At 43.7% G+C, this 26309-nt stretch overlaps 1 protein-coding gene across 1 annotated transcript in view; it reads left to right on the top strand.

The window, feature by feature from the left end:
- znf1035 (zinc finger protein 1035) overlaps window positions 1-26309 on the top strand; it is a 57914-nt gene that overhangs the window by 15244 nt on the left and 16361 nt on the right. Inside the window, exon 2 of the mRNA XM_054780988.1 lies at window positions 7058-14554. The gene's annotated coding sequence lies outside the window, so the exon portion shown is untranslated. The remainder of the gene's footprint in view (window positions 1-7057; window positions 14555-26309) is intronic.

Genomic DNA, 26309 nt, shown 5'->3' with positions numbered 1-26309 from the left:
GTATCGAGGTATTTTAGGTATGAGGCATTTACCTGATTACCTTTTTACAAAATAGACTATGTAAAGTCCAGATGAGCTCAAGCTTACCTTTTTAACTTAACTGTGACGGTCACTAAGGAGCTGTGCTTGTTCTTATCCCAATGTCTCTTGTTCTCGCACACTCTTGATGTTGCAGCACTCTCACACTTTATAATAGGTGTGCTTGTTGAATGATAACTTACCCATAATGCCCAAATACATATGTTCCTATTGTTTTTATTTTTTGTGACATGAAGAATTCCAACTCAATTAAATAAAGTGCATCTTCTTCAGGATGAGTGAGTTATGACCTTCACCAGCCCAAATATTTAAAGTACTTTCAGGAAGACCTCTTCATTTTGTTGTTTTGTCTAGCTGTGATGAATTCAGTTGATTAGGTATGATTTGTAGAGATCTAACCTGTCTGCAAAAGGCCTCACAGTTAATAACATCGTGTTCTTGGTTACCTCCAAGATGAAGGCCCTTCTCTCCCTATTGCTCAGTTTAGACTGCTAGCCATCTCTAGGAAGACTCTGAGTCCGAAGTTGTTCCACTTATGGATGATGCATAGCACTGTGCTCATTGGGACCTTCAAAGCAGCAGACATATTTTTGTACCCTTCCGCAGATATGTGCCTCCAATTGTGTGTTCACCAATTGGGGATTCGGTGATTACAGTCAGAAATGTAAAGGTAAAAAGAAAATCAATGAACAGGTGGGTGGGCATTTCACTAGATTAGGGTAGACCTTGCCTATAGTTCCCGGCACACTTCATGAGGGTGGAGGTTTTGACTGTACCCTTGGGCGCGGTGGTTCACTCCCCTCCCCTTGCCTTCTTCATTGTGCCCCTGGATGCCAGGGGGTTTGTCCATGGAGGTTTGTCGTTGATGGGCCGCACCCAGGGGTACCTGTTGGAGGAGTATGGCTTGTCATGGTCGGGTCGGCTGTGAGTGACGCTGGTGGGTTGCCTCTGTTACATCCTTTCAGCTTCAGACGGGGGGTAGGTGTGTCATACCCGGCCCCATGCACAGGCAGTTACATAATGGCTCTACAGTCATGAACAAAAGTCTTGTCAAAGGTAGACAGTATGAAGTAAAAACCTCATAACTCCCTAACTTGTCACATTTTACACTTTCTTGAAATTTATTCAACAAACGTTTCTTTGTTTCAGAACAACATCAAAGCATCATAGCAACAAGCATGTTGAACATTTTTACCATGAGAGATTTGATCATTTCAGTATCGGCTGTGGCTTCCCTTTGCTTGGATGACTGTTGACATTCGGCTGGGCAGGGACTCGTACAACTGGTTGATGAAGGCATCTGGGATGGCATAAAACGCGGCCTCACATGCCTTCCACAGGTTATCTAGATTCTTTGGCTTTGTCTTTCAGGTGTCTTTCTTTGTTTTTGCTCAAACTTGCTCAATAATGTTCATGTCTGGGGACTGTGCGGGCCACTTTTCGAGAACTTTGATATTCTTCTGCTGCAGAAATTTATTGGTAGAGACCGATGTATGGCATGGAGCGCCATCCTGCTGGAAGATGTGACCCCTATTGTGTTCTGGTGTTCTGGAAGGCTGTATTGCAGCACAGAAGCCAGCATTGAAAAAGAAGCAGCTGACTAATCGAGTTGTATTCGCTAAAGACCACATCCCTGAGAAAGGCTGGACCACCAAAATGTGGGGAAAAGTTGACTTTTCAGATGAATCTTCAGCAGAATTGCACCCTAAGCGTTGCCAGTACTGTCGCAGACCTACAGGAACCCGCCTAAATCCAAGGTACACCCAGAAAACGGTCAAATTCGGAGGCGGGAAGATAATGGTGTGAGGGTTCATCCGACATGGAGGAGGAAGGAAGATCTGCAAAGTAGATGGAAACATCGACAGCATCAAATATCAACAGATTCTTGCTTCCCACTACATTCCAGAACACAAGAGGGGTCAGATCTCCGTGCCATACATCGGTCTCTACCTAGAAATTTCTGCAGCAGCAGCAGAAGATCAAAGTTCTCGAAAAGAGTCCCTACCCAGCCGAATGTCAACCGTCATCCAAGCAAAGGGAAGCCTCAGCCGATACTGAAATGATCAAATCTCTCATGGTAAAAATGTTCAACATGCTTGTTGCTATAATGCTTTGATGTTGTTCTGAAACAAAGAAATGCTTGTTGAATAAATTTCAATAAAGTGTAAAACGTGACAAGACTTTTGTCCAGCTAATAACCTGTCTATTTCTGACTATTACGTAACTGACTCAAGACGGTTCGAAAACATGTCGTGTCATTTTTACCAGAGAATGCCAAGACTAAAATGATTCATATGAACCATAGTTCTCAACAATAGGAGGATTAGTTAGGGGGTTATGAGGTTTTTACTTCATACTGTCTACCTATGACAAGACTTTTGTCCATAACTGTATGCCCTCTTCTATGGGTGATATGGTGCCGTGGCTGCTCTGCTGGCTCTCATTCTTGTGCTAGGTAGCGTGGGGTGGTGCCGCTGGACGCTGGTGGCAGGAATATGGGCTTGGCTTTCGTCTACCCTCTGGCTTTTGGGTGGGCCTGCTTGCTCCTAGCTGTCCTGTTTGGGGAGTGTTCCTGGCATATTGGTGGGTCTGGCTCCTAGGTTCCCCATAGCGCTGTGGTGCCTGCACCATGTGTGCTTCCATTTACTGGGGAGATGCGTTAGACCAGTGGTTTGCAACTGGTTTGGCTGCGGGACCAACCATAAATGTTACTACTCATACAGTGAGGGTCATAAGCATTTGCACCTCCTGCGATTTTGCAAGTTCTAGTTCTCCCACTTAGAAAATAGGGAGAGATCTGAAATTTTCATCATAGATGCATTTCCCCTCTTAGAGACATAATCTAAAAAAAAAAAATCCGGAAATCACATTGTATGATTTTTTTTTTTAATGATTTATTTGTAAATTACTATGGTTCATAAGTATTTGCAATAACTTTGACTCTCAAAGAGCTCTCAGTCCACCGTAAATAAGTCCACCTTTACCCCACGAGTAACCACCCACCTACCACCCCTTTGAGCTCACTAATGTCACCTGTGCACCCCATAGTCAGTCATAATCCAACTGCTACCACGGGCAAGACGAGAGCTTTCCAAAGACACCAGAGACAAAATAGTAGAGCTCCACAAAGCTGGAAAAGGCTATGGAACAATTGGAAAGCAGCTTGGTGAGGATAAATCAACAGTTGCTGCAATTGTTAGAAAATGGAAAAAGCTAAACATGACTGCTAATCTACCTCGGACTAGGGCTCCATGTAAGATCTCTGCTCATGGGGCATCACTCATGATTAGAAAAGTGATAAATCAGCCCAGAATTACACGGCAGGAACTGGTCAATGACCTGAAGAGAGCTGGAACCACGGTTTCAAAGTCTACTGTCAGTAGAACACTACGGTGTAATGCTTTAAAATCATGCAGTGCACTGAAGGTTCCCCTGTTGAAGTCAGCACATGTGTGGGCTCGTCTAAAGTTTGCCAGGGACCATCTGAATGATCCAGAGGGGTCATGGGAGAATGTCATGTGGTCAGATGAGACAAAAATGGAGCTTTTTGGTGCAAACTCCACTCGTCGTGTGTGGAGGAAAAAGAAGGCTGAGTTGCATCCCAAGAACACCATCCCTACTGTTAAGTATGGGGGTGGAAACATCATGCTTTGGGGTTGCTTTTTAGCAAAGGGGACAGGACGACTGCACTGTATTAAACAGAGGATGAATGGGGCCATGTATCGTCAGATACAACCTCCTTCCCTCACCCAGAGCATTGAAGATGAGTTGTGGCTGGATCTTCCAACATCACAATGATCCGAAGCACACAGCCAAGATGACCAAGGAGTGGCTGCGTAAGAAGCATATCAAGGTTCTGGAGTGGCCTCACCAGTCTCCAGACCTAAATCCAATAGAAAATCTTTGGAGGGAGCTGAAACTTTGTGTTGCTCAGCGACAGCGCCGAAACCTGACAGACCTAGAGAGGATTTGTGTAGAGGAGTGGGCCAAAATCCCTGTTGTTGTATGTGCAAACCTGGTGAGGAATTACAGGAAATGTTTGACCTCTGTAATTGCAAACAACGGCTTCTGCACTAAATCTTAGCACTGATTATGTCAAGGTTGCAAATACTTATGAACCATAGTAATTTACAAATAAATCACTAAAAAGTCATACAATGTGATTTCCGGATTTTTTTTTTTAGATTATGTCTCTAAGAGGGGAAATGCATCTATGATGAAAATTTCAGATCTCTCCCTATTTTCTAAGTGGGAGAACTTGCAAAATCGCAGGGGGTGCAAATACTTATAACCCTCACTGTATATCTTATATTTAATTAAAATACAAGTGCAGTTTGAATTAAGGTAGTGCAAAATAAGTGTGCCAAGTTGAGTCAACATTTCATGAGTAATAGTTTTTTTTATATGCAAACTCAAAATTATTTGCGCAAAAAGTGTCTGTAAAGGTTCATGATATATCTGAGGAGCCTAGTGATTCAGCTCTTCAGATAAATAAGAAGTGAAATTAAAAAAAGATGTAAATACACAAATTATGCTTTTCTTTTTAATTCAGTTGGCAATCACAAAACTGCAAATATAATAAAAACACAATAGGGGGCACTCCATGGGCACCATTGATGTTAGAACCGTCACTGATATAAACGCAGACATCGTCACCGCTGGTCTGCCTCTTACCGTTGCATGTCTGTCCGTCAAGGTAGCATGTTAGCTGTTGTAACTCAATGACCGAGTCCAGGATGTCGTCATTAGGCCATGTTTCCGAGAGTATATAAACACATTCTCTCGCAGTCCATTGGGTGGATCTCAAAAGGGTACATTGTCATTTTGTTGTTGTGGGAGCAAACATCTGCCAGGATGATTGATGGAAAATCTGGATTGTACGGGTTAGCCGTTAGAATCCCTCTTCTTCCTGTCACAGTAGCACAGTTGCAGCACAGTAGTGGCCGTCGCGACTGAGGTGGCCTGCCCTAGGCTGCCTAGCTTCTGTAGTTCACTGGAGTCCTGGGGTTTAAAAGGTCATAAAGGGGCGCTGCCAATGTCTAAAAGCAGCTTTCGACTGTGCACGTTTTGGTGAAAGCAAACACGGTACTTAGAAAAACATGTAAACACACTCGGGAGAGACAGGGGATGCTGCGTCCAGTCGCACTGCCATCTTACCCCCTTAGAATAAAAGCACAAGACTATTTTTGTGCGATTTCTTTGCCAAAGATCCGCTGTTCACTGAAAATGGGTCCCACCCACAGTTGAGAATCACTGAGTTAGACTATCCAATATTTGCATGATAACTAAAGTTTGGATTATGCTTCTGCGTAGTCACCACCCCATCCTTTCCGATTCCATACTGGTCCTTTAGAAGTTCTGTGTCAGAAGAGTCTACCAAGGGGTGATGTTTTCCAGTGTGGAAACTCAACACTTGCCGACTCTTTGGCTTGCTAGCACTTTGTTGCTAGTGAACAGTTGCAACTAAAGAGAGCCTGAGACACTAAGAGTGTTACTGGAGCTAATCAATGTCACAGCAGTCACAATTATTGCTAAATCTTTATTTTTGCAAAGGTCTTCTCTGGGCTGTACACTTGAATGAGCCATGCACACACAGGAAATGACATAATAAAGCCAACCTATGCTACTTTTCCACCAAAAGTCGAGAACTAAAGTTCGTGGAACTAAAGGGGTCCTGTGGCCCTGTGTGGTGTGCATTTACAGCACTCAAAGTTCAGGGTAATGACGAATGTTCAGGCTTTCTTTCCAAGTCTCTACAAGCTTTTGCACAATGTCCACCACAGGCCGAAAGCTGTCCTCTCAGTGAGTAATGGTCATGGCGACTCCTTACGGTCCATTTGAGCTGTTCATAACAACATAAAAAGAATAAATGTCAGTGTTGAGATCACGACGACAGCGCAAACACATGAAATTGCTGGGTTTACTGTGACGTCACATCTGGTTGTTGTCACCACAGACTGAAATGGATGGGAGGCAAATAAGCATATTCATAGCTAGAAGTCATGTAAAATCAGAGTGAAATGTAGAAATGGTTCAATTATGGATTTTGGAAAATGTTAAGTTCAAGAAACAACCAAAGTTTTCAGTGAGCGTCTACAAACAAAATTTATACTAAAACCAAGGTCACAATATTGTTGGAACTTCAAAATGTGAAATGCAGGAAAAATTGAGAACTTTAATTCTTCATTTCATCCTAAATGCTCCAACTGTATAAATGCCCAATTATTAAATAAACGCCAGAAATACAGTGCCAAATTACAAATCCTGCTCATTTGCAAGCAAACAAAAGGGAAAAGTAACATTTACATTTGGGGAAAGGTCTGCACCATGTATTCGAACTTGTGACCCGATCGCATTGTTGACATATGCCTGCATTCACAAGGGGCTCCGGGCACCTCGGCCTGCCTGCCTGCCCCTGCTGCCCCATGAGGGTTCAAAAGCGAGGTGTCCGTGGCCCCTCTCCACCCTAGTTTTGAGTTGGTTGTATGATTTGTTCACACAGCAGTACAGTGGTCAGACCCACTAGCGACTGCTTTTCATCAGTTTATAATCTGTCTTCAGTTTCTTCAGCTTTTCATCAGTTTAATTAGGCTTGTATGCTGTGTTTAGATCATCCAGCTTGCCATTCTTTCAGACTTTGTTGTCACCACCTCAAAGTCTTTCTGAATATATTCCTCTGTGAATATGCTGAAAAGTGTCTAGTCGGTGTCCTAGTTGAAAAGACAGTCTTGTAAAAATTACGTTTGCAGCCGCACACTGGCTTAAACATGATGGCTGAGTAGAAACATTGCAAGTGTTGTTAATCTGGTGAAAGGAATCTTTGCAATAAAATGAGCTACATGCATTATATTCAGTGCCGCCCGTTCCTGCACTCGTGAGTTTACAAAAGCATGTGTTCTTTTTTTACCTTTTCATAGCCGTCAAACACAGGTAACAGTAAAGTAATATACATTAAAGCAATATGACCATGAAAGTTATTCAAAATTTGACTGATTTGTATCTTGTTGTTGTCTTCCAGATACTGTAAAAACAGTGAAGTGAACATGCAACCTGGAAGGACACATTTTTGGACCAAGTTTGTTGAAAGACTGTAGACTGTGCTTCTATCCCTCAATGGAAATCAGTTGTCACAGTCTGGGACATTTCACTTAGTCTGATGCCTTCAGCCCATGGGCCGTATCATTTCATCATGGAAAGGCAGAAAACATTGAGTAGTTTCTCTTCGGCACCATTCGGTGGAGACGCATGTACCTTTATCTGCACAGAGTGCGGTGATGGGTTCCCTCATTACACCCAAGTAATAGCCCACATGACCATCCACGGACCTTTGGAATCGTTTTCCTTTGATGGCTCATCCAACGGATTTGAAGTCCCTCGAGAATATGTGCTACAAGAAAATGGCACATTGGCAGTTGTAAATGGCTTTTCAGTGACACATTCTTCTCCGAAACCAGCATCTCCTGAAGCTCTGCCACACTTCTCATATGCTGCAAAGCCACCGTCTCCAAAACCCCAAATCGAAATACAAAGGCCACAGTCCTGCAATTCACCTGCAAATATACCAAGGTCGTTGGACTTGAATGTTGAAAAGCCTCAGAAGAGCCATTACCGCTGTGAAATATGTAATAAGTCATTCAACAGCCTGCAGAGTTTGCGTCGCCACCAACAGTATAACAACACAGAGGAAGGTTACAAGTGTACTTTGTGCTGCAAGACCTTTGTGGGTAGACTGCAGCTGAAGATGCATTTCCAAGGCCATGCACGGCAACCATTTCACTGCTGCAGTCATTGTGGAAAGCGGTTCATTAAAGTGCATGCTTTGGTTGCTCATGAAAAAGAAAGTCATCTCGTTACCAGTGCTGGTAATTCAGGCAATGAAGAAAACAAGTTGAAAAAAACTTACCTATGTCGGATGTGCAAGTTACATTTCTTTTGGATATCAGATTTTCAGACCCACGTACTGTACCACTGCAAAGGTAAAGAGCTTAACACTGCATTAACATCTGGTGTTGGAGTGAATTTAAAAAATAGGTACAGACCTCTTGAAAACTGCTACAGTAACGGCACAGTTTTTGACATTGAGAATGGGAATGACGACGACGAGAACACTAGCCAGATTGACATGTCATACAGATATGGTTTAAGTGGCCATCCTTTCCAAAAACTAAGAGCACTTAAGGAGCATCAATTCACATGCCAAAATCTGGAGGAAATAGATCAGCTGGATCAAGAATCAGTAAAACCTAAACAAAGAATAAAGCCTAGATCTAGATATAGAAGACCAAGCCCAAATGGGAAACTGTATCCTTGCAAACACTGTCAGAGAGTCTTCAATCATTCCAGTAGTTTGTCAAGGCACATGAGATACCATAAAGGTACTATGCATGTATGTACACTTTGTGGTAGACGTTTCCCTCAGCGCTGTGATCTAACGAGTCATGTAGCTCGCTACCACAAAGATGTTGAACGAACGGCACAGGATGGGAAGAAATCAGCAAAACTAGGCCGGGCCAATTACAGGTGTCAAGAATGTGGGAAGACATTTGGCCTGATGTATGTTTACCAGCGACATTTGACGTATCACAAAAAAGGTAATCAAAAGTGTCACTTATGCCCAGCTAATTTCATGGATGCTTCAGCACTTGAGGTTCACCTTCAGAATCACCCAAGCGATGGAACAACACGTGATCTGGACCAGTCATCTCATGTCAGTGGCACAAATGGGAGTCCTTCCCTGGTCATGAAGAGTCATGCAGACAACATAGTAGAGGATGACATGGTTGACCATAACCCAAATGACAATAGTCCTACAGACAGTGTTGAGGATGATGACATGGTTGACCCTACCCCAAATGACAATAGTCATGCAGACAAATTAGAGGATGATGACATGGTTGTCCGTACCCCAAATGACAAGAGTCATGCAGACAATATAGAGGAAGATGGCATGGTTGTCTGTACCTCAAACAACAAAGATGGTTCAGAGGTTCTTTATGAATGCACTGAGTGCACAGAGACATTCTCATGCTTTGAAATGTTTCTTCAACACCAGACTTCTCATTTCTCCAAAAAGAATGGCTAAATTTGATGTTTTTGTCTTGTCTTTTCTTGTCGCCAAGAATTGAGCTCTCAAGAGTTGAGCAGCTTATTTAGATAGATACAGTAGATGGATGATAGATACTTCATTAATCTCTAAGACAAAATTCACAAGCAATGCAAACAATTCAATATTGCTATTGAGTTTTTCATGATAGTGAAATGATTCTGTACGATTTTCTGTGGCTGCCTTCTGCTTATTTTGAACAAAATATCACTAATTGACTGGATAAATTACAAACCTTCCATAGTATTCCATAGGCAACCCATAATTGTCATAATTGTGAATGTGATTTTTGATATTTCATTTGTTGTATCCATTAAGGTTTAATTTTTTTTTTAATATTTACATTAAATTGATATAGATATTGCTGAATGTCAGTCACCTTTTTTCCTCCCACTATGGTCATGATTTGACAGTATGAGACTTCAAATAACCGTTTGTCCTTTTGTTTTCTTATATAATCACTACCTTGCTTATTTGCTCAAGGACAGGGCTTTTCACAGTGTGCCACAGTGAGCCCTCCTCAGAGAATGTAATGCAATACAGTTGGTGCGCCCCACTCGCCAGTAATTTCTGAAGCATATTCTGTTGAGTTTGAGTTTTTTCTGCTCACCCTCGACTCTGTTTACCCAATCAATGTAGGAACTATGTAATTTGCCTTTGACATAACTGAAGTTAGCTTAGCAGGTTTGAAAAATAGGTTTTTCTATATTTTTTCCAAGGTGTTGTGCCTGTCCTGAAATTTTCTGGTGCCTCTCAGAGGAGGCCGTGCACTTCGGTATTTTTTTCCTTTTATGTTCTTGTGCATACACAATTTACTGTTGTATGCTGGGGCAGCACAATTATAACAATTGAGGGCACCCATTTACATTGTGTTCATTTCATTATCAGTGGCATTGGCATTTTCTTTTGAAGACGGTCATAATAAGGACATGGCCTTAAAGGTTGTCTGGCACTCCTACATACTCATAACATCTGCCGAGGCCATGTTTTTGGTTGTGGTGTTATGTTTTTTGTGAACGTATTGGCAAGCTATTATAAAAACATTAAGGAAGAACCAATAAACATTTGGTGCAGATCCAGATAAAAATGGTGCTCCAATATTCTTATTTAAATTTGTCATTGCGAAAATTCAGACTTAATGGGGGATGAATGACATTCGTTCGGCAGTTTTTAACTTGGTTTGGAAGGCACATTACCACCACTTACTAGTGATACATTTGTGGTGACTTATTTACGGCAGAACGTGACTCTTTTAGATTTTTATAACCTTAATACTGTTATAGTAGCCGCAATGTTAGAAATGAACACTTTACCACTGTCATGATCCTTTAATCTACGTTTTCCCAAACTAAGGGTCTGGACCCAAAATGGGTCATTGGATAGTTTTTATTGGGTTGCCGTTGTTGAAAAGTTATGTTCATTATCAAAAGGGCAGATTCTTGGCAAGTTACTTTTAGATTCATGCTGTAACAAACTGAAGAATTTGTGACCTCACATTTGGCATCAGTATCTTCAGCCTAAAACATTATTTTGAGATCACAATCATGCACACCTGAGTCAATTGGCGTTACTTTGGGCCAGTAACCAATGACCAATAATGACTCTGTAATAATACTTTGGGGTTAACACAATATTCTAATACCAAAGCTTTTATCAGACTTTCAATTTCAGACTGCTGATCAAGCTGATTGATGAATGGGACTGAAGGCCTGCATATCATACTTTGTCCTGATTCATGTTTGCCCATAATTGCAATGCTCAGTGGCCTGTACAAGCTTCCTTGCCATTGCAGCAGATTCTGGTGTTCTCGCTTCAGATAAACCGTTTGGATTTAGTTAGCAAGCATGGTTCTGTGTTAACTCACCAAAGAACTTTTAATATGTGGCGTTACGATGTGTTTCACCGGCCTTGACGGTGTCTGCTTGGGAAATGTTGTCTTGAATATGTCTGAATGACTACCTCTGTAACTGCAGAATAACTACATGATTAGGTAACTTTCTTTGGCCTTTCTGCAAGGTGAGCTAAAAAAAATCAAATAAAGTGAACATGCTTTCTGGCTCAATTTATGTAGTTTTGATATTCCATTTATGTTCTGTACAAGAGGTCAAAGTGGCACAGTAAGTCTCCTTTTGAAAGACATAAAACGGCTGGGGTCCCCACGACTCAAAAAAAAAACGATTTTCCAGAGTATATTTTGTGGAGTTTTCTGCTCACCGCAGACTCTGTTCAGTGCAGGAATTAAAAAAATTGCCTTTGAGCAAAACTGAAGTTAACTTTGCAAAATATATGTTCTTTATTTTTCTCAAGCTGCTGTGCAGCTCCTGACATTTTCTGGAACTTTCTAGTATAGGCCAACAAAGAGTCCCTTGATAGTACATCATACTTTGAAAATCCCTGTCTTAAGTGTTCATCCTGTTCAGGGATGCTGTAGTCAATCCCAGATGTCTTAGGTTGGGAAGCCAGGTACACTTTGGGCTGATAGCCACTCAAAGGGTTTTTAAATATTTTCCCAATATTTTGATTGATGCAACAGATTCTGGTCCATCTCCTCCCAGTGATACTTGTGTATCACATCAGTGATAGAAGTATGTGCCCCAGTCAATGGGAGGTCAACTCTTCCAAGTACATACTTGTCCTATATGTAACTCAAATCTGGTTGAATGTTAAATGATTTTACAGATATTTTGAATTGTGATGCATTATATATAGTTTACAGCCCTTGGTAGTGTAGTTACCAGGGACACCATCAGGACTTCTGGGTAGGGGTGTCCTGATACATGTTTTTCACTTCTGATACAATTGAAGTGATACTGATATTGCAACCTTGAATATCGGCCAATATCGATCCGATATCAGCACGAATCACACATACTTTTATTACTTACTTTGTGGTGTGGATTGTTAGAAAAGGCTTGATCAAGTGATATTAATCAAACAGAACAATAGTCAGCAACATTAGGTATGAGAAACACAGACCCATTTACTTTAAGGATCTGGGGTATAGTTTTATCGACAATGCAGTGGAGTCTAGGGATAATATCGCTAAGCAAGGTTCTAGGTCCTCAATTAAGCATTTAAACCTGACGTTACCACCGACGCGGCGCCTATTGTCAGTTATAATTAATGATGTTTCCCATGTCATGCTGCTTCAAATGCATGATGAGGTTGGTCGTATCTGTGACACCACGGGAAACTTTGTGCATGACAAGTTTTGCAGTCAGCTGCAACGTCTTTTTCAGACTTACTGCCACTTACTGCCACATGGCCGACATAACTTCTACTCCTTGCTACTTTGTTAGCACACGCTATTATGATCACATGGGCTCTATCCGGCTGCTGCTGGATAGACGTGCTGGGGCGGAGTCTGGAATTGACTGCTTGTATCGCAGTGCCAATATCAGAGATTTTAGATGCAGGCCGATGTGATCCGATAGTTCTTCCTTTTTGGTGCTATTGGATCGGGACACCCTACTTCTGGGCCCTGTAGGCAATTCCCATTGCTGACTTACATGGCCGGTACAGGCTTGATTCCTGGTCAGTGTCCCATTCACAATGCCCTGTCATTTCATTGCCAGGGTGTAGTACAGCTTTTGCCCTTATCAATGAAATTGGCTCCAGCTTTCTCTTCAGTCCTGAACGATAAGGAAAATGGATGACAGAATGTGTGGTTTATACACGACATGATTGAGTCAGCAAGCTTTGTGCCATCAGTACACTGGAGATACTAATGGTTCTTATAATTTAAGGATGAAGTAAGCGCTACTAGTGGTGTTTTTCTTTGAAAAATGGTGGGACACCAACCACAAAAAACGGCATTTCAGCACCCTAAGGCCGTACTTTTATTTTCTCTTGCCACGGAAACTAGGAAGCGTCATTCATTCCAAACCCAACTGAAATAAAGGTTTGGCTAGCAAAGGACAATCTACAATATTCTTTTTCCTGGTTACTGGTTAAGGAATCAGTAAGAACACTGGCTAGTTAAGCTTATGTGACACCTTTATTTAAACATTTCATCAATACTTCAAGTATTACTGTACCTTGCTGTATATTTTTGCAGAGAAGCAGACAAGACATATGCAGGCATGCAGTAACAGCTGTGGCGGTCCCCTGAGGTGTGAGGGTTGACAGTTCCTCAGGATGCAGACTCCAACAACTAGTAGCAATTGAACGTGTCTGCAATGGGCCTCCAACCGCGACCTTTCGGTTCCAAACTCATGGCCAGTGCTTCCAGCTCCCCCAAAACAAAAGATCTTTTTTCACCACTGCGATCTACTGAGTGACCTAGTGGGAGGGGGGTATCACTACCACACTATCACCTAATGAAAAACAGCCCCCTGGTGCAGCATACCTTACCTCGGCAACTCGGTTATGTCACCACTTCCCTCGCCTCCTTTCAGCTCCCACACACACGCACCTCACGAGCTGTTGCAACAGAGAAGCCTCGCATCTTGGAGGTTTTGTCTGCCAATTCTACAAATACTGGTCTTCAATATATAAATACTGGTACAAACGAAGTACCAGCTCTACTTTCTGAAAGGCAGGTAAACAGATGGTACAGACACACTAAATAAAGGTAAAAATATAGCAATGTGAAAAATTACAAGTATTTCTCAAATAAAGAAACTACAATTTCTGATGAATGCAAGTCTTTATATACAAATATAAACTTCCAGAAGAAAATTTTGTTCAGTTACTATTTCACCACTAGGGTCCGGTCCCTAAGGAAACTCCTTGGTCTCAAACACTGCAGCCATTTTGTAGTAGTAGTCTTTGCTGACAAAATGGTAGTCAGTACTGATTTAACCCTTTGGGGACCAACCATGGCACAGAGTCCTGAGCAGGAACAGCCTCACCAGCAGTGATACTGCTCATGAAATACCAACACTGAAGTATGGAACTAGACTATGGGAGCACATTAACCTCAATGATGACTTTACCCTGCAGCGCAGAGCCCGTGAAACACACACACAGCAGCAGAACACCAGGGAGGTAGGACCGACTGCAACTGCAAGGAGCCACTCATGGCTGCTCCGACCGGAAGCAGTCGAGCATGATCCGCTTCAGGCTCAGGCAGTGCCAGCCATAGAGCAAAGGGGGGCGGGATCTTAGCGGGTCTCTGCACCTTGTCATTGGTTCGAAAGCAAACGAATTGCGGGACATTGTCTGAAAATCGCAAAAGGAGAAAATGGAGGCTGGTGGTGGCGTTGAAGCGCGGAGATTCGCGCCAAGGCCAGGCTAGTCCTCTTGTCGAGAACAGCATCCAGAGGACTTCTACCACCACCGTCTGCTCGCGGTTTTGCCGATAACTCAGAAGCCAACATCAACAAGGAAAAACGGCGGAGAGGACGACCGGAGTGATTATTACCTTGCAAGGCAACAAAGCACTCGAGAGGACGACGGAGCGCCTGGACGGTAAGGTCTGAGCTATAAGTGAACTGCTAGCTGTTTGTTGTCAAATGTGGCTAAGCTAACATGCTAGCTAGCTAGTTAGCCCACCAGCGTCACTCGGAGCCATACTGGAAAGGTATTCAAAATAACAAGTCACAAACCCCCTGTCACTGCTGAGTTAATGTGTGTATGTGTGTGTTGTATTTGGGGGAAGCATGAACACGTGTTTAACTTTCCTGTTGTCTTAATATGTCACTGTAAGTTCTGACTACTGACAACACACACAAGGCGTATTTGTATGTATGTGTTTGTGTGTCTATGTATACAAATAAACACTTTTCTGCCATTATAATACTGTACACTAGCAATGGTGGTCATATATATTATGATGTGTGTTTTTGCGGAAATGTTGTGTCATGTCTTTGCTATGTTTTTAATATATATTTTAAGTTAAATACAGTATATGCACTGAAGAGAGTTAGTTACATTATGAGACTATATATAATGTCAGGTTCCCGCCCAAGGCAGTTGTTCATTTCCAATTACACAAACATTATAATAGACATGTATGTGAAAGAATCACTGTCAATATACTTGGTTTTGTGCCATTTTAACAATAGATTAGCAAGTGCTGTCATCCTCTGATATGGGTTTTTGCTGAAAAGCCACCACCCATGTCCTGTACCATCTTTTAATTTATTTATTTTTATTTTTTGGGCAAATAAACTCATTTTATAAACTGAGACAGAGAAAAAGAGAAAAACTCTGATTCATGTGCCGGCTATTCTCACAAAATCATCAATGAAACTCAAAATTCATTCAGGCACATTTGTGAATTCAGTGTCAAAATGTTTAACAGTCCAGGCAAGTATTTTTTGATTCGATTTTTTTTTTTTTTTTTAAAGAAATAGTTACAAATACGGTAAGTTAACCACTTTGTAATAATAGCATGTGTAAGCAAACTCACCCTTTGATGGCGATGGGGGTGTAAAAGTGTAAGTTGCCGAGCATAATGACTATGCACCGGCTGCTAGATTAATTGTATTCTCCTTCTCTTATTAATATTGTCAACCTATTTTACACTTAGTCGTATTGTGATGAGCGGTCTGAAATGAGAAGAGATGTGACGACCAATTTGTGTAATAGACCAGAAAGACTCAGTGCTGTATACTATGTATTATGAGCACATGGGGATTGTCAGGTGTGGGTCCTTTTGAGGATTTAGTCTTAAAGATTGAACTGAGCTTGTATTTTACTGTGCACTGTTACTGCACTTTTGCTGCTGTTATTCCTTTAGCAATAGTGTGTGTCCGTGATACACCTGGGGATCACTGGTTGATAACTTATATTGGCTCTGCAAAGTTAGTTCCCATACTAGGCCAATCGTACCGGCACGTTTGGGTAGTCTGAGTGCTAGGCCTGTCATGATAATTGATAAATCGATTAATTGAACGATTAAAAACAAACAATGTTGATAATTTCCCGGCCTCGATAAATGGACATGTGTATGTATGCCTGTTTGTTTTCATCGTCTCTCCTTTCCATACAGGCTTGATAACAAGAGGGTTCACTCTGCATGTGTCTGTGCGCATTGGTTCTATAGTGGAATGAACGGAGAGAGAGTGAGCCCTCCCCTCATTCAAACTCTTTGTCCCCCAGTACGTGGAGACAGGGCTACTTGTGAGTGGATATACCAAAGTGCTAGCAGTTAGCAAGTTAACAAAGAAACACTAATATGAATGAAGGCACAAAAGCCATGGTTTCTAAGCCGAATTCCACATCTCCATTGTGGCAGTGCAGGAGAGCTTTTGTCCCAATCGGCAAAGTAAATATAAAACCGAAGTACAAAATGATGCACGCTCACAGACATTGTTGCTCGGTACATTGTAAAAGAAATGCAACCTTTTTAATACGATTTGAAAAGCTAGCATTTCGGGAAATGTTTGATAGTACGAAATGCCTGGGAGAATGTATACAGTACATGTACTGTACATGTCAAAAACAGCAACTCCTGATGTGTATGACCAAGTGAAAGAAGACAAAATTTTGGCAATAATATTGATTATCGATAATAATTTGTAGGACAATTATCATCCAGCAAAATGTATCATGACAGTCCTAGTGAGTGCTCTGATCTGCACTCAACTTCAGTACACATCCCCTCTTGGCACAATTGGAAGAGACAAGCAAGGGCATACTATAATTGACCATTTTAAAATGAAAACAATTTGCTGCATTCGACTGAAAGTGATAATACATAGGCTAATGTGAGGTGTTAATACATTGTGTTTATAAAAGGTTTATCCACCAAAACATCTTACCAAAATCAATTGTATTTACAAGCTATTGAAAAGTTCTATCTGCAGCCACTGATTATTTGCAAACAGCAAAAACAAATGCTGAAGCAAACATTAAAAAGTGTGGGGGGGAAAGTAATCAAAACATATATCATGTGACTAGACTTGATACAAGGGACTAAAGTGAGTTAGACCAAAAGATCCTCAAAAGCTAGATGTCATGCCGAGTTCGAAAGAAATTAATAGTTGAAGCGTTAAGAACCATTCTCATCTTTACTGAACAACGTCAGCACGCTCTTTCATCCTATGCACTCATCTTTGCCTGTTCACGGAGGTGAAGTGTTCAAAAAACAGCTGCACCGCACCTTGATGTTGGGGCCAAGATGCGGGGGCACTGTCAGGCATGTTGCTGAGCAGATCCGCCAGGTCAGAGTCGCCACCGCTCATAAACTGGCGTGTCACGCGGCTGTTGTCACCCATACTCTCCTGTCCTGTACTCTGTTGCCGAATGCCTCACCTTTTTGTCCGCACACAGTGCAAAACCACCGGTCCATAAGGTGGATTATTTGGTGCAGGTCAGACCGAACGGGTCAAAATTTTACCGTGTACCGTTAAATCCCTAACGTTTACTTATACATTTTTGCTAATGGAAACACATTAGTAGTGAGTAAAGTTGTATAATGACCACACTGCCTACACAAAACCTTAAAATAAGAAATGGAAAAAAAATGTCTGAATGCTATTTGCTTTTGCATTTAATAACTTGTGTATTTTTCCTAACGGCAGTGGTTCTCAATTATTTTCTGCCCTGCTCCGCAGATATTTCTTTATCTGTACTGTATAGACTGAACTCAAAACTCAAACCACAAAATATGCATTATTTGGTTTATGGGGGACAATCATTTCAATATGTACACATACACGCACAGTATCTTTATACAATGTTTGGCAGATTAATGTGAATAACGATGCATGCGGTTGAAATTATTTGCTCCAATTGTGTGAGCATACAGGTGTGGCAAAAAGACCTGAAACAGTTAAACAGGTCAGACATAACGAATCTAGCAGACGGAAATAGCACAGTGGATGCTCCATAGCCAGGCCCCCGTGCTTCCAGGTGATGTTGGCTTGCCTTTTTGGCCATATTCATGCAGTATGTCCAGGCTGCTGAATGCCCTGGACTCCGCCACACTTCCCTGCCCTCCGTGGACCATCACTGGGCATGCTTCCAGGCGGAACATCTCGCTGTTTTGGCCGGATTTCTTTGGACACATGCACCAAGTCACTGGGGTATAGCTCTGAAGGTCAGGAGAAACAGGGTAGAAAGGGGCCAGAGACACCTCGCCTGCCCACCTTTTGTGCTCACAGGTCGGATACATGCTCCAAAAGTCCCAAGGGCGGTGGGGGTAGCAGAGGAAGGGAGGCAGACTGAGGGATGCAGGCTTGGGACAAGGGAGCATGGAGGTGACTGAGAGAAAAAGTGACTTTAGTGTCAAAGGGCGATGCCAGGAAAGTAAGCCGAGGGCCGTGGAGCCTGGCATGTGTTAACAACACGATTGTGTGACATTACGCGATATCTGGTGCAGATTTTTTTTTTTTAGATGTTTTCCATGTTATTATCTTGCAACAGACCGGGCTTTATAATCTAGTTAGTATATTTATCGTTACTCGTATATTTATTCATCACTTGTACAGCGGTACAAGCAAAATTGTGCAATCATCCGTCCATACTATACAATAAGATGGCTGGTAGACAGGACAGGATGACTGGGCGATGGAGGAGGTAGAGGAAAGGGAACGAGAGGAGAGAGGAGGAAAAAGAAAGATAATTCCAAACTAAGCTCCTATGGTGGAGTACAGTGTGGAACTATCCAAAAACCTCAGCATACACAGGCACAAATAAGCACACTTTTTCAACATGAAAATGAGACTTGCACCGGGGGGGTGGAGGTGTTCCCAGCACAGCCAGCAGCCTGCCACAGCCAATGCAGCCATAATCTGCGCGAGCTATGGTCCCCGTCTCGCCAGCACTGGGGGGATATAGCAGCGAAGGCGTTGGATGAGGGAAGGGATGTGTGTGCGAATCTGCATCTGAGTGTCCTTGGATGCATGAGTGTGTAGGTAGAAGTAGTAGAAGTTCCCCTGAAAGGTGCCCAATCTTGGAGCCTCAGTTGGAGGGTGTCATCGCATAACGCAGGAGTTGCTGTGGAGACGTCTGTGATTGAGCCCAAGACGGAGACAAAAAAACATGTCGGTGAAGGAGAGGGTCAGAGCGTCCCGCTGCATCAATCTCTTGCAGGAAATTGTTGATGAGTCGCGACCTTGGATAGGCGGGGGTGGGGCGCCAAAATGCAAATTAAGTAAATTGCTTGGGTTAATGAGAGTAGCCGCATTCCAACAGACGCGTATACTCTGTCTATCCTGGTCTCTCACTCGATTCTATCTGCCTTTGCAAAGCCGAAAGCTTCTCCAAGATGTTTTCCTTGTTGTAATTCACAATCAGAGAGCTAACCGCTTTACCCACCATATCAATGCGCTGTTTCCGCCTTAAAAATTTTAATCCAGTCAGCAACAGACCTGTTATCATGGTTCCAAATAGGTAGATGTCTTAGATGTCCTTCACGGAAAGAATCGCCAGGCACATGACCTTCCACTTCCCCCAACTGTCCATCATGTACTGACGGTGAATGTTCCGACAGGGCAGATGGGTTCCCCCAAACCTGAGTTTCTCGTCGAAAAGATCTTGTCAATTGCATGGAGAGACTAGTCGATCAATTCAATGATTCAGATTTGGAGAGCAGTGCAGAGAGAGGCCCTTGAAAGTGTGAGACAGGACTAAACGAGACGTAAGAAGCAACACAGGGAAGATAAGGGAGAGAAGAGGCGAAAGATGCGACCGCCTTTGTTGAGAGTCAGCAGAAGAGCATTTTTTAGTTCCAAAAATATTTTAACTTTGGTTTTAGTACACTTTACTTTTTGTTGGTCACTGCAAGCTCAAGCATCTTCAGCCTCGGCTCCATTCGATGAGAGACCGGTTCAGCAGCCATCTTTCTTGGCGTTGGTTATTTCTTCAACTGTTTTCCCTTTATGGTGGGCTACCTTTTAGTAAAAAGTTTTTCTGAAATCTCTATTTGAACGATTTCCACCTGCAAGAACAGCGCATGTATGCTGCAGTTTTGCTCTGACGTCACTTGATTTTTGGCTACAAATACGCTTGGTTCCACCCACAGAATTGTCCTTTCCAGGCTGTCCTTGAGATTAGGTTTCTACGAGCATTAGAGCGGACAACTCAGTCTGGACTCAGACCAATCATTTTCTTATTCCAAAATACTGGATGTTTTCAGCAAAGCAATCAAACGACAGATTAGAGAAAAGCTATTATACATACAGCGGTGATTCGTGAAGAATGTCATGACATTGCCTCAAAGCCCTTGCCTTTACACTAGTGATCAGCTCCCAACTGGAAGGTTGTGGGTTAGATCTTCAATCCTCTCATGACCATGTCAAAGTATCCTTAAACAGGATACAGAATCCCCAATTAGTTTCTCCTGATGCTGCATCATCAGAAGGTGAATGAGGTAACAGTACTTTGAGTACCAATGAAATGCGGTGGTTATCATTAGAAACTGGGGAGGAGAGATCACATTACATTCATTCTATGCAAGACTTTGCTGCATTGAGCATGTGCATGACCAATTGTGCCTTAGTCCGCCTTTTCATCACACGTTGATGAACCAGCTCGGTAATGAAACATAACGCATCAGTCATCATCAAAAGTGCTTTCACGGTTACGAAGGCGTACACAAGAAACCATAAGAAGTGTACGTTTGTATTGTTAGCTTAGTGGGGCTAACGAGAAAACTGTCAATGAACAATAGGTAATGCTGGTCACAAATCTGAATGGGAGAAATTGCTAGCAGTGTTTGCAGCACTTGATAAGACATTCTCTGTAGGGAGGGCTATCCATCAAGGGCTATCCATCCATATATTTTCTATACCGCTTCTCCTCTTTAGGGTCGCGGGGGCATGCTGGAGCCTATCCCAGCTGACTTCGGCGGGGTACACCCTGGACTGGTCGCACATATAGACAAACAACCACTCACACTCACAATTTAGAGTCGTTAATTAACCTAACATGTATGTTTTTGGAATGTGGGAGGAAACCGGAGTACCCGCATGCAAACGCCACACAGAAATGGCCAAGGGAGAATCGAACCCATGTCTTCCCGATCTCCAGACTGTTACTCTGTTGGCCAACATGCTAACCACTAGACCACCTTGCGGCTATCCACTAAGCTATCCTAAGGGGCTATCCACTGTATTTTTGAAAACTGCTTCCAGTGTGGGACAGTCTGAAAACACTGCCTGGTTGTTTTTGTGTAAACTGCCGACATCGCCACTTTACGAAAACAATGACATCACTGACCCAACACCACCCCATCGCCCTCACATAACCAAAAGTGAGCTTTGACAACAAGCCAACATAATATCTCTATATTTCAACGAACATGACACCAGTCGACATTCTCTTGATATTTTGTCTTTGCTCCATAACGACTCGCAAAAGTAATTCCACTTCTCGTAAGTCTAGATGAGCCTTGGAAAGCGGAAGACGACGGATTTATGCACATGCGTTCTTTCTTCTTCTATGGATTGGCGTGTCACGTGGTTCCGTCTGTATGTCTGTTCACAGCGGCATACATAGGTGTGCCTTGTGTATTAAATCGTTTTCACTCAGTGACCTGTTCCTGTCTGGATGCAACTATTTACTAATCCGGCACACTGTAACCCAAATTTGTTTCATCCTGCCAAAAAAAATCTCAGGAGCATTCGCATGTGATCAGGCCCTCAGTTTGAGCTTGCTTCAGGTTTGTGTTATTTCTGTGTATGATTGGCCCTCTTTGAAAGCTAACCTTTGGACAGCAATCTATCCACCTATTTTTCATCAAAGAAGGTGTGATACAAAACACAGCATTACCGTGTGGGATTGTAACAGGCTTGATGAAGCTGATCGTTTGTGATGGGTGAGAGAGTGGTCTCTGTGGGGGAGTTGGTGGAGAAGAGGATTGAGGCGTCTGATGCAAGCTATCAACAGCTGCAGACACCCTCTGTATCAGACTCTTGCAGCTAAGATACGTAGCTGCAATAATGGGCTCCTCTCTCTGCACTGTAGAACAGAGAGGTTTAGGAGATCCTTCATTCCTGCTCTTATAAGACTGTGTATTAGTTGTGTGTGTGTGTGTATATATATATATATACTGTATATATATATATATATATATACAAGGTAAAGTAAATTGCTGCATAAGTATTGGCCACCTTCTCAGGTCTGTATGTAGTAGATCACATGTGTCAAACTCGTGCCATGGAGGGCCGAGACGCTGCAGGTTTTCTCTCCAACCAGTTTCTTCAGCAGGTGATTTAATTGATGATCTCCTTCCCTCAAACTGAAGGTGTTGATCATTAAAATCACCTGCTTTAGTGACTGGCTGGAAAGAAAACCTGCAGTGTCTCAGCCCTCCATGACACGAGTTTGACACCCCTGTAGTAGATGCACCTTTGGCTGCAGTCACAGCGCTGAGTCTGTGTGGATATGTATTAATCATGCTGGCAGATCAGGACACTGTAATTTTCCCTCATTCGTCCTTGAAATCAACAGCTTAAACACTCTCAGGTTGCTCCAGAATCGAGCGTGAACAGCTCTTTTCAAGTTCAGCCACAAAATTCTATATAGTTTGAGATCTGGGCTTTGATTTGGCCACTCAAGAACATTTACGTTGTCTTTAAATTAGTTCTTTGTAGCTTTGCTGTTTGATTGGGGTCGTTGTCTTGCTGGAAAATAAATCTTCTTCCAAGGCGTAGTTCTCCTGCAGGTTGAAACAGTTTTATCGTCCAGGATTTGATTATATTTTTGTACGTTCATGTTCCCCTCGACCTTGACAAATATTTCATGGCCTGCTGCTGAGAAGCATCCCCACAATATGATGTTGCTATCACCATGCTTCAGTGCAGATGGTGTGTTTGTGGTGATGTGCAGTGTTTGGTGTACGCCAAACATAGCGGTCAAAGTGTTACATTTTTGTCTCATCAGACCAAAAACCTTCTTGCTTTGGACAAATTCCAAGTGATCCATGATCAGGCCCCTTCTTACATCAGTGATCTGATTCAGCCCTATACCCCCGTTCGCACTCTGAGGTCTGTGGATCAGAACCTACTGATGGTTTCGGGACCAGAGGAGACCGATCTTTCCAGGCTATTGCTCCGAGGCTTTGGAATGATCTTCCTCTCTTTCTGCGTTCAATAGACTGTGTTGCTTTTACTGTAAGACCCAACTTTAATTTGTTAAAGCTTTCTGACTGGGCTGATGTGACAGTGTTGTTTTATTTGGGCTCTCGTAACTGTTTTTTGTTTGTTTGTTTTTACATGATTGTGAAGCACTTTCAATTTCTTTGTCTGTGAAAGATGCTTTATATACTATGCTATATACTATAATTTACTTACTTTATCACCTTTATAACAGCATACACCTTCAATTTTCAAATTTTATTTTTTTAACAACATGACAATACTCCTTCCTGAGCTACCACCTTATTGTGGTGAAGGAGTTTGTGATCGTAGGAGTGAAGTTGTCGGGGGGCTTTCACACCCCTGGTAGGGTGACCCATGACAAACAGGTCCTAGGGGAGGGACAAGACAAAGAGTGGCTCAGCAGACCCCAATGAAGAGACAAAACTTTAGACCAAGAGTTCCCTCGCCTGGACGCAGGTCACCGGGGCCCCCCCTCTGGAGCCAGGCCTGGAGGTGGGGCACGATGGCGTGCGTCTGGTAGCCGGGCCTGCACCCACGGGGTCCACAGACAGGTAACATGGGTTCCCTCTCCCATGATCTCACCACTCGTGGGAGGGGCCAAAGAGTTTGGGTGCAGAGTGAGCTCGGCAGTGGCCGAAGGTGGGAGCCTTGGCGGTCCGATCCTCGGTTGCAGAAGCTAGCTCTTGGCACGTGGAATGTCACCTCTCTGGCTGAGCTGGTGCGTGAGGTGGAGAAGTTCCGGCGAGATATAGTCGGACTCACCTCAACGCACCGCAAGGGCTCTGGAACCAATCCTCTTGAGAGGGGTTGGTCTTTATTCACTCTCAGTGAGAGGGGACTGACTGACTCAGGGCCTGTACGGTGGCGTTTAACCCGGTGCACGAGAGGGTAGTTTCCCTCCGCATATGGGTGGGGGGACGGCTCCTGGCTGTTGTTTGTGCTTATGCACCCAACAGCAGTTCAGAATATCTGCCCTTTTTGGAGTCCTTAGAGGGGGTACTGGAGAGTGCTCCCTTGAGGGATTCCCTTGTTCTGCTGGGTGACTTCAATGCTCACGTTGGCAGCGACAGTGAGACCTGGAGTGGTGTGATTGGGAGGAACGGCCCCTCTGATCCGAACCCGACCAGTGATTTGTTATTGGGCTTCTGTGCTCGTCACAGATTGTCTGTAACGAACACCATGTCCAAGCATAAGGGTGTTCATATGTGCACCTGGCACCAGGACACCCTGGGCTGCAGTTCAATGATGGACTTTGTGGTCGTGTTGTCGGACTTGCGGCCAAATGCTTTGTACACTCAGGTGAAGAGAGGGGCGGAACTGTCAACCGATCACCACCTAGTGGTGAGTTGGCTCAGATGGTGGGGGAAGATGCCGGTCAGACCTGGCAGGCCCAAACGTATTGCGAGGGTCTGCTGGGAACGTCTGGCATAGTCCTCCGTCAGGAGTTTCAACTCCCACCTCCGGGAGAGCTTCGACCATGTTCCGAGGGAGGCGGTGGACATTGAGTCCGAGTGGGCCATTTTCCGTGCCTACATTGTTGAGGCAGCCGATCAGAACTGTGGCCGTAAGGTGGTTGGTGCCAGTCGTGGCGGTAATCCCAGAACCTGTTGGTGGACACCAGTGGTGAGGGATGCCGTCAAACTGAAGGAGGAGTGCTACCGGGTCTTTTTGGTCAACGGGACTCCAGAGGCAGCTGACGGGTACCGGCAGCCCAAGCGGTCTGCGGCTCTGGTGGTCACTGAGGCAAAAACACGGACATGGGTGGAGTTCGGAGAAGCCATGGAGAAGCCGATCTCTGGGGTGCGGTTGCCGAGGTGGTTCCTTAAGGCCCTGAATGCTGTGGGCGTGTCTCGGTGGACACAACTCCGCAGTGTCGTGTGGACATCGGGGGTGGTGGCCCCCCTTTTAAGAAGGGGGACCGGAGGGTGTGTTCCAATTATCGTGGGATCACACTTCTCAGCCTTCCTGGTGAGGTTTACTCAGGGGTTGTGGAGAAGAGGATCTGCCGCATAGTTGAATCTGGGATTTAGGAGGAGCAGTGTAGTTTTCATCCTGGTCGTGGTCCTGGTCTCAGCAGGGTCCTTAAGGGTGCCTGGGAGTTAGCCCAACCACTCTACATGTGTTTTGTGGACTTGGAGAAGGCATTCAGCCATGTTCCTCGAGGAATTCTGTGGGGAGTACTCTGGGAATATGAGATACAGGACCACCTAATTCAGGCGGTTCGTTCCTTGTATGACTGGTGTCAGAGTTTGGTTCGCATTGCCGGCAATAAGTCGGACCAGTTTCTAGTGAGGGTTGGACTCTGCCAGAGATGCCCTTTGTCACCGATTCTGTTCATCACTTTTATGGACAGAATTTGTAGGCACAACCAGGGCTTTGAGGGGTTCCGGAATTGTGGCTGCAGGATTGGGTCTCTGCTTTTTGCAAATGATGTGGTTCTGCTCGCTTCATTGAGCCGTGACCTTTCACTCTTACTGGATTGGTTCACAGCTAAGTGTGAAGTGGCTGGGATGAGCATAAGCACCTGGAAGTCCGAGTCCAAGGTTCTCACTCGGAAAAGGGTGGCGTGCCATCTCTGGGTCGGGGATGAGATCATGCCCCAAATGAAGGAGTTTAAGTACCTTGGGTTCTTGTTCACGAGTGAGGGAAGGATGGAACGTGATATTGACTTGCGGATTGGTGCGCAGTCTGCAGTGATGTGGACTCTGCATTGGTCCATTGTGGTGAAGAGGGAGCTGAGCCGAAAGGCAAAGCTCTCAATTTATCTGTCAATCTACGTTCCTACCCGCACCTATGGTCATGAGCTTTGCGTAGTGACCAAAAGGACAAGATCGCGGTACAAGTGACTGAAATGAGCTTTCGCCATGGGGTGGCTGGGCTCTCGCTTAGAGATAAGGTGAGAAGCACTGTCATCTGGGTGGAGCTCAGAGTAGAACCACTGCTTCTCCGCATTGAGAGGAGCCAGATGAGGTGGCTTGGGCATCTGGTCAGGATGCCTCCCTGCCTCCTTAACTTTAATTTGTGCAATACATCACTGGACAATTTTGCATGTTTTTCAGAAACAGATGTAATTTGGCTAAATTCTTAAGGGATGTCGGCGAATGCACACATTACATTGTGCATTACATCAAACTGTAATGCTTGTGGTTAAGGAAGACTTAGTCACCAAAGCA

The sequence above is a fragment of the Dunckerocampus dactyliophorus genome, chromosome 7, assembly GCF_027744805.1.
Source record: "Dunckerocampus dactyliophorus isolate RoL2022-P2 chromosome 7, RoL_Ddac_1.1, whole genome shotgun sequence".
Taxonomy (NCBI): domain Eukaryota; kingdom Metazoa; phylum Chordata; class Actinopteri; order Syngnathiformes; family Syngnathidae; genus Dunckerocampus; species Dunckerocampus dactyliophorus.
Note: the sequence above shows the minus strand (reverse complement) of the source record. Positions and strands in the feature narration are given on the sequence as shown.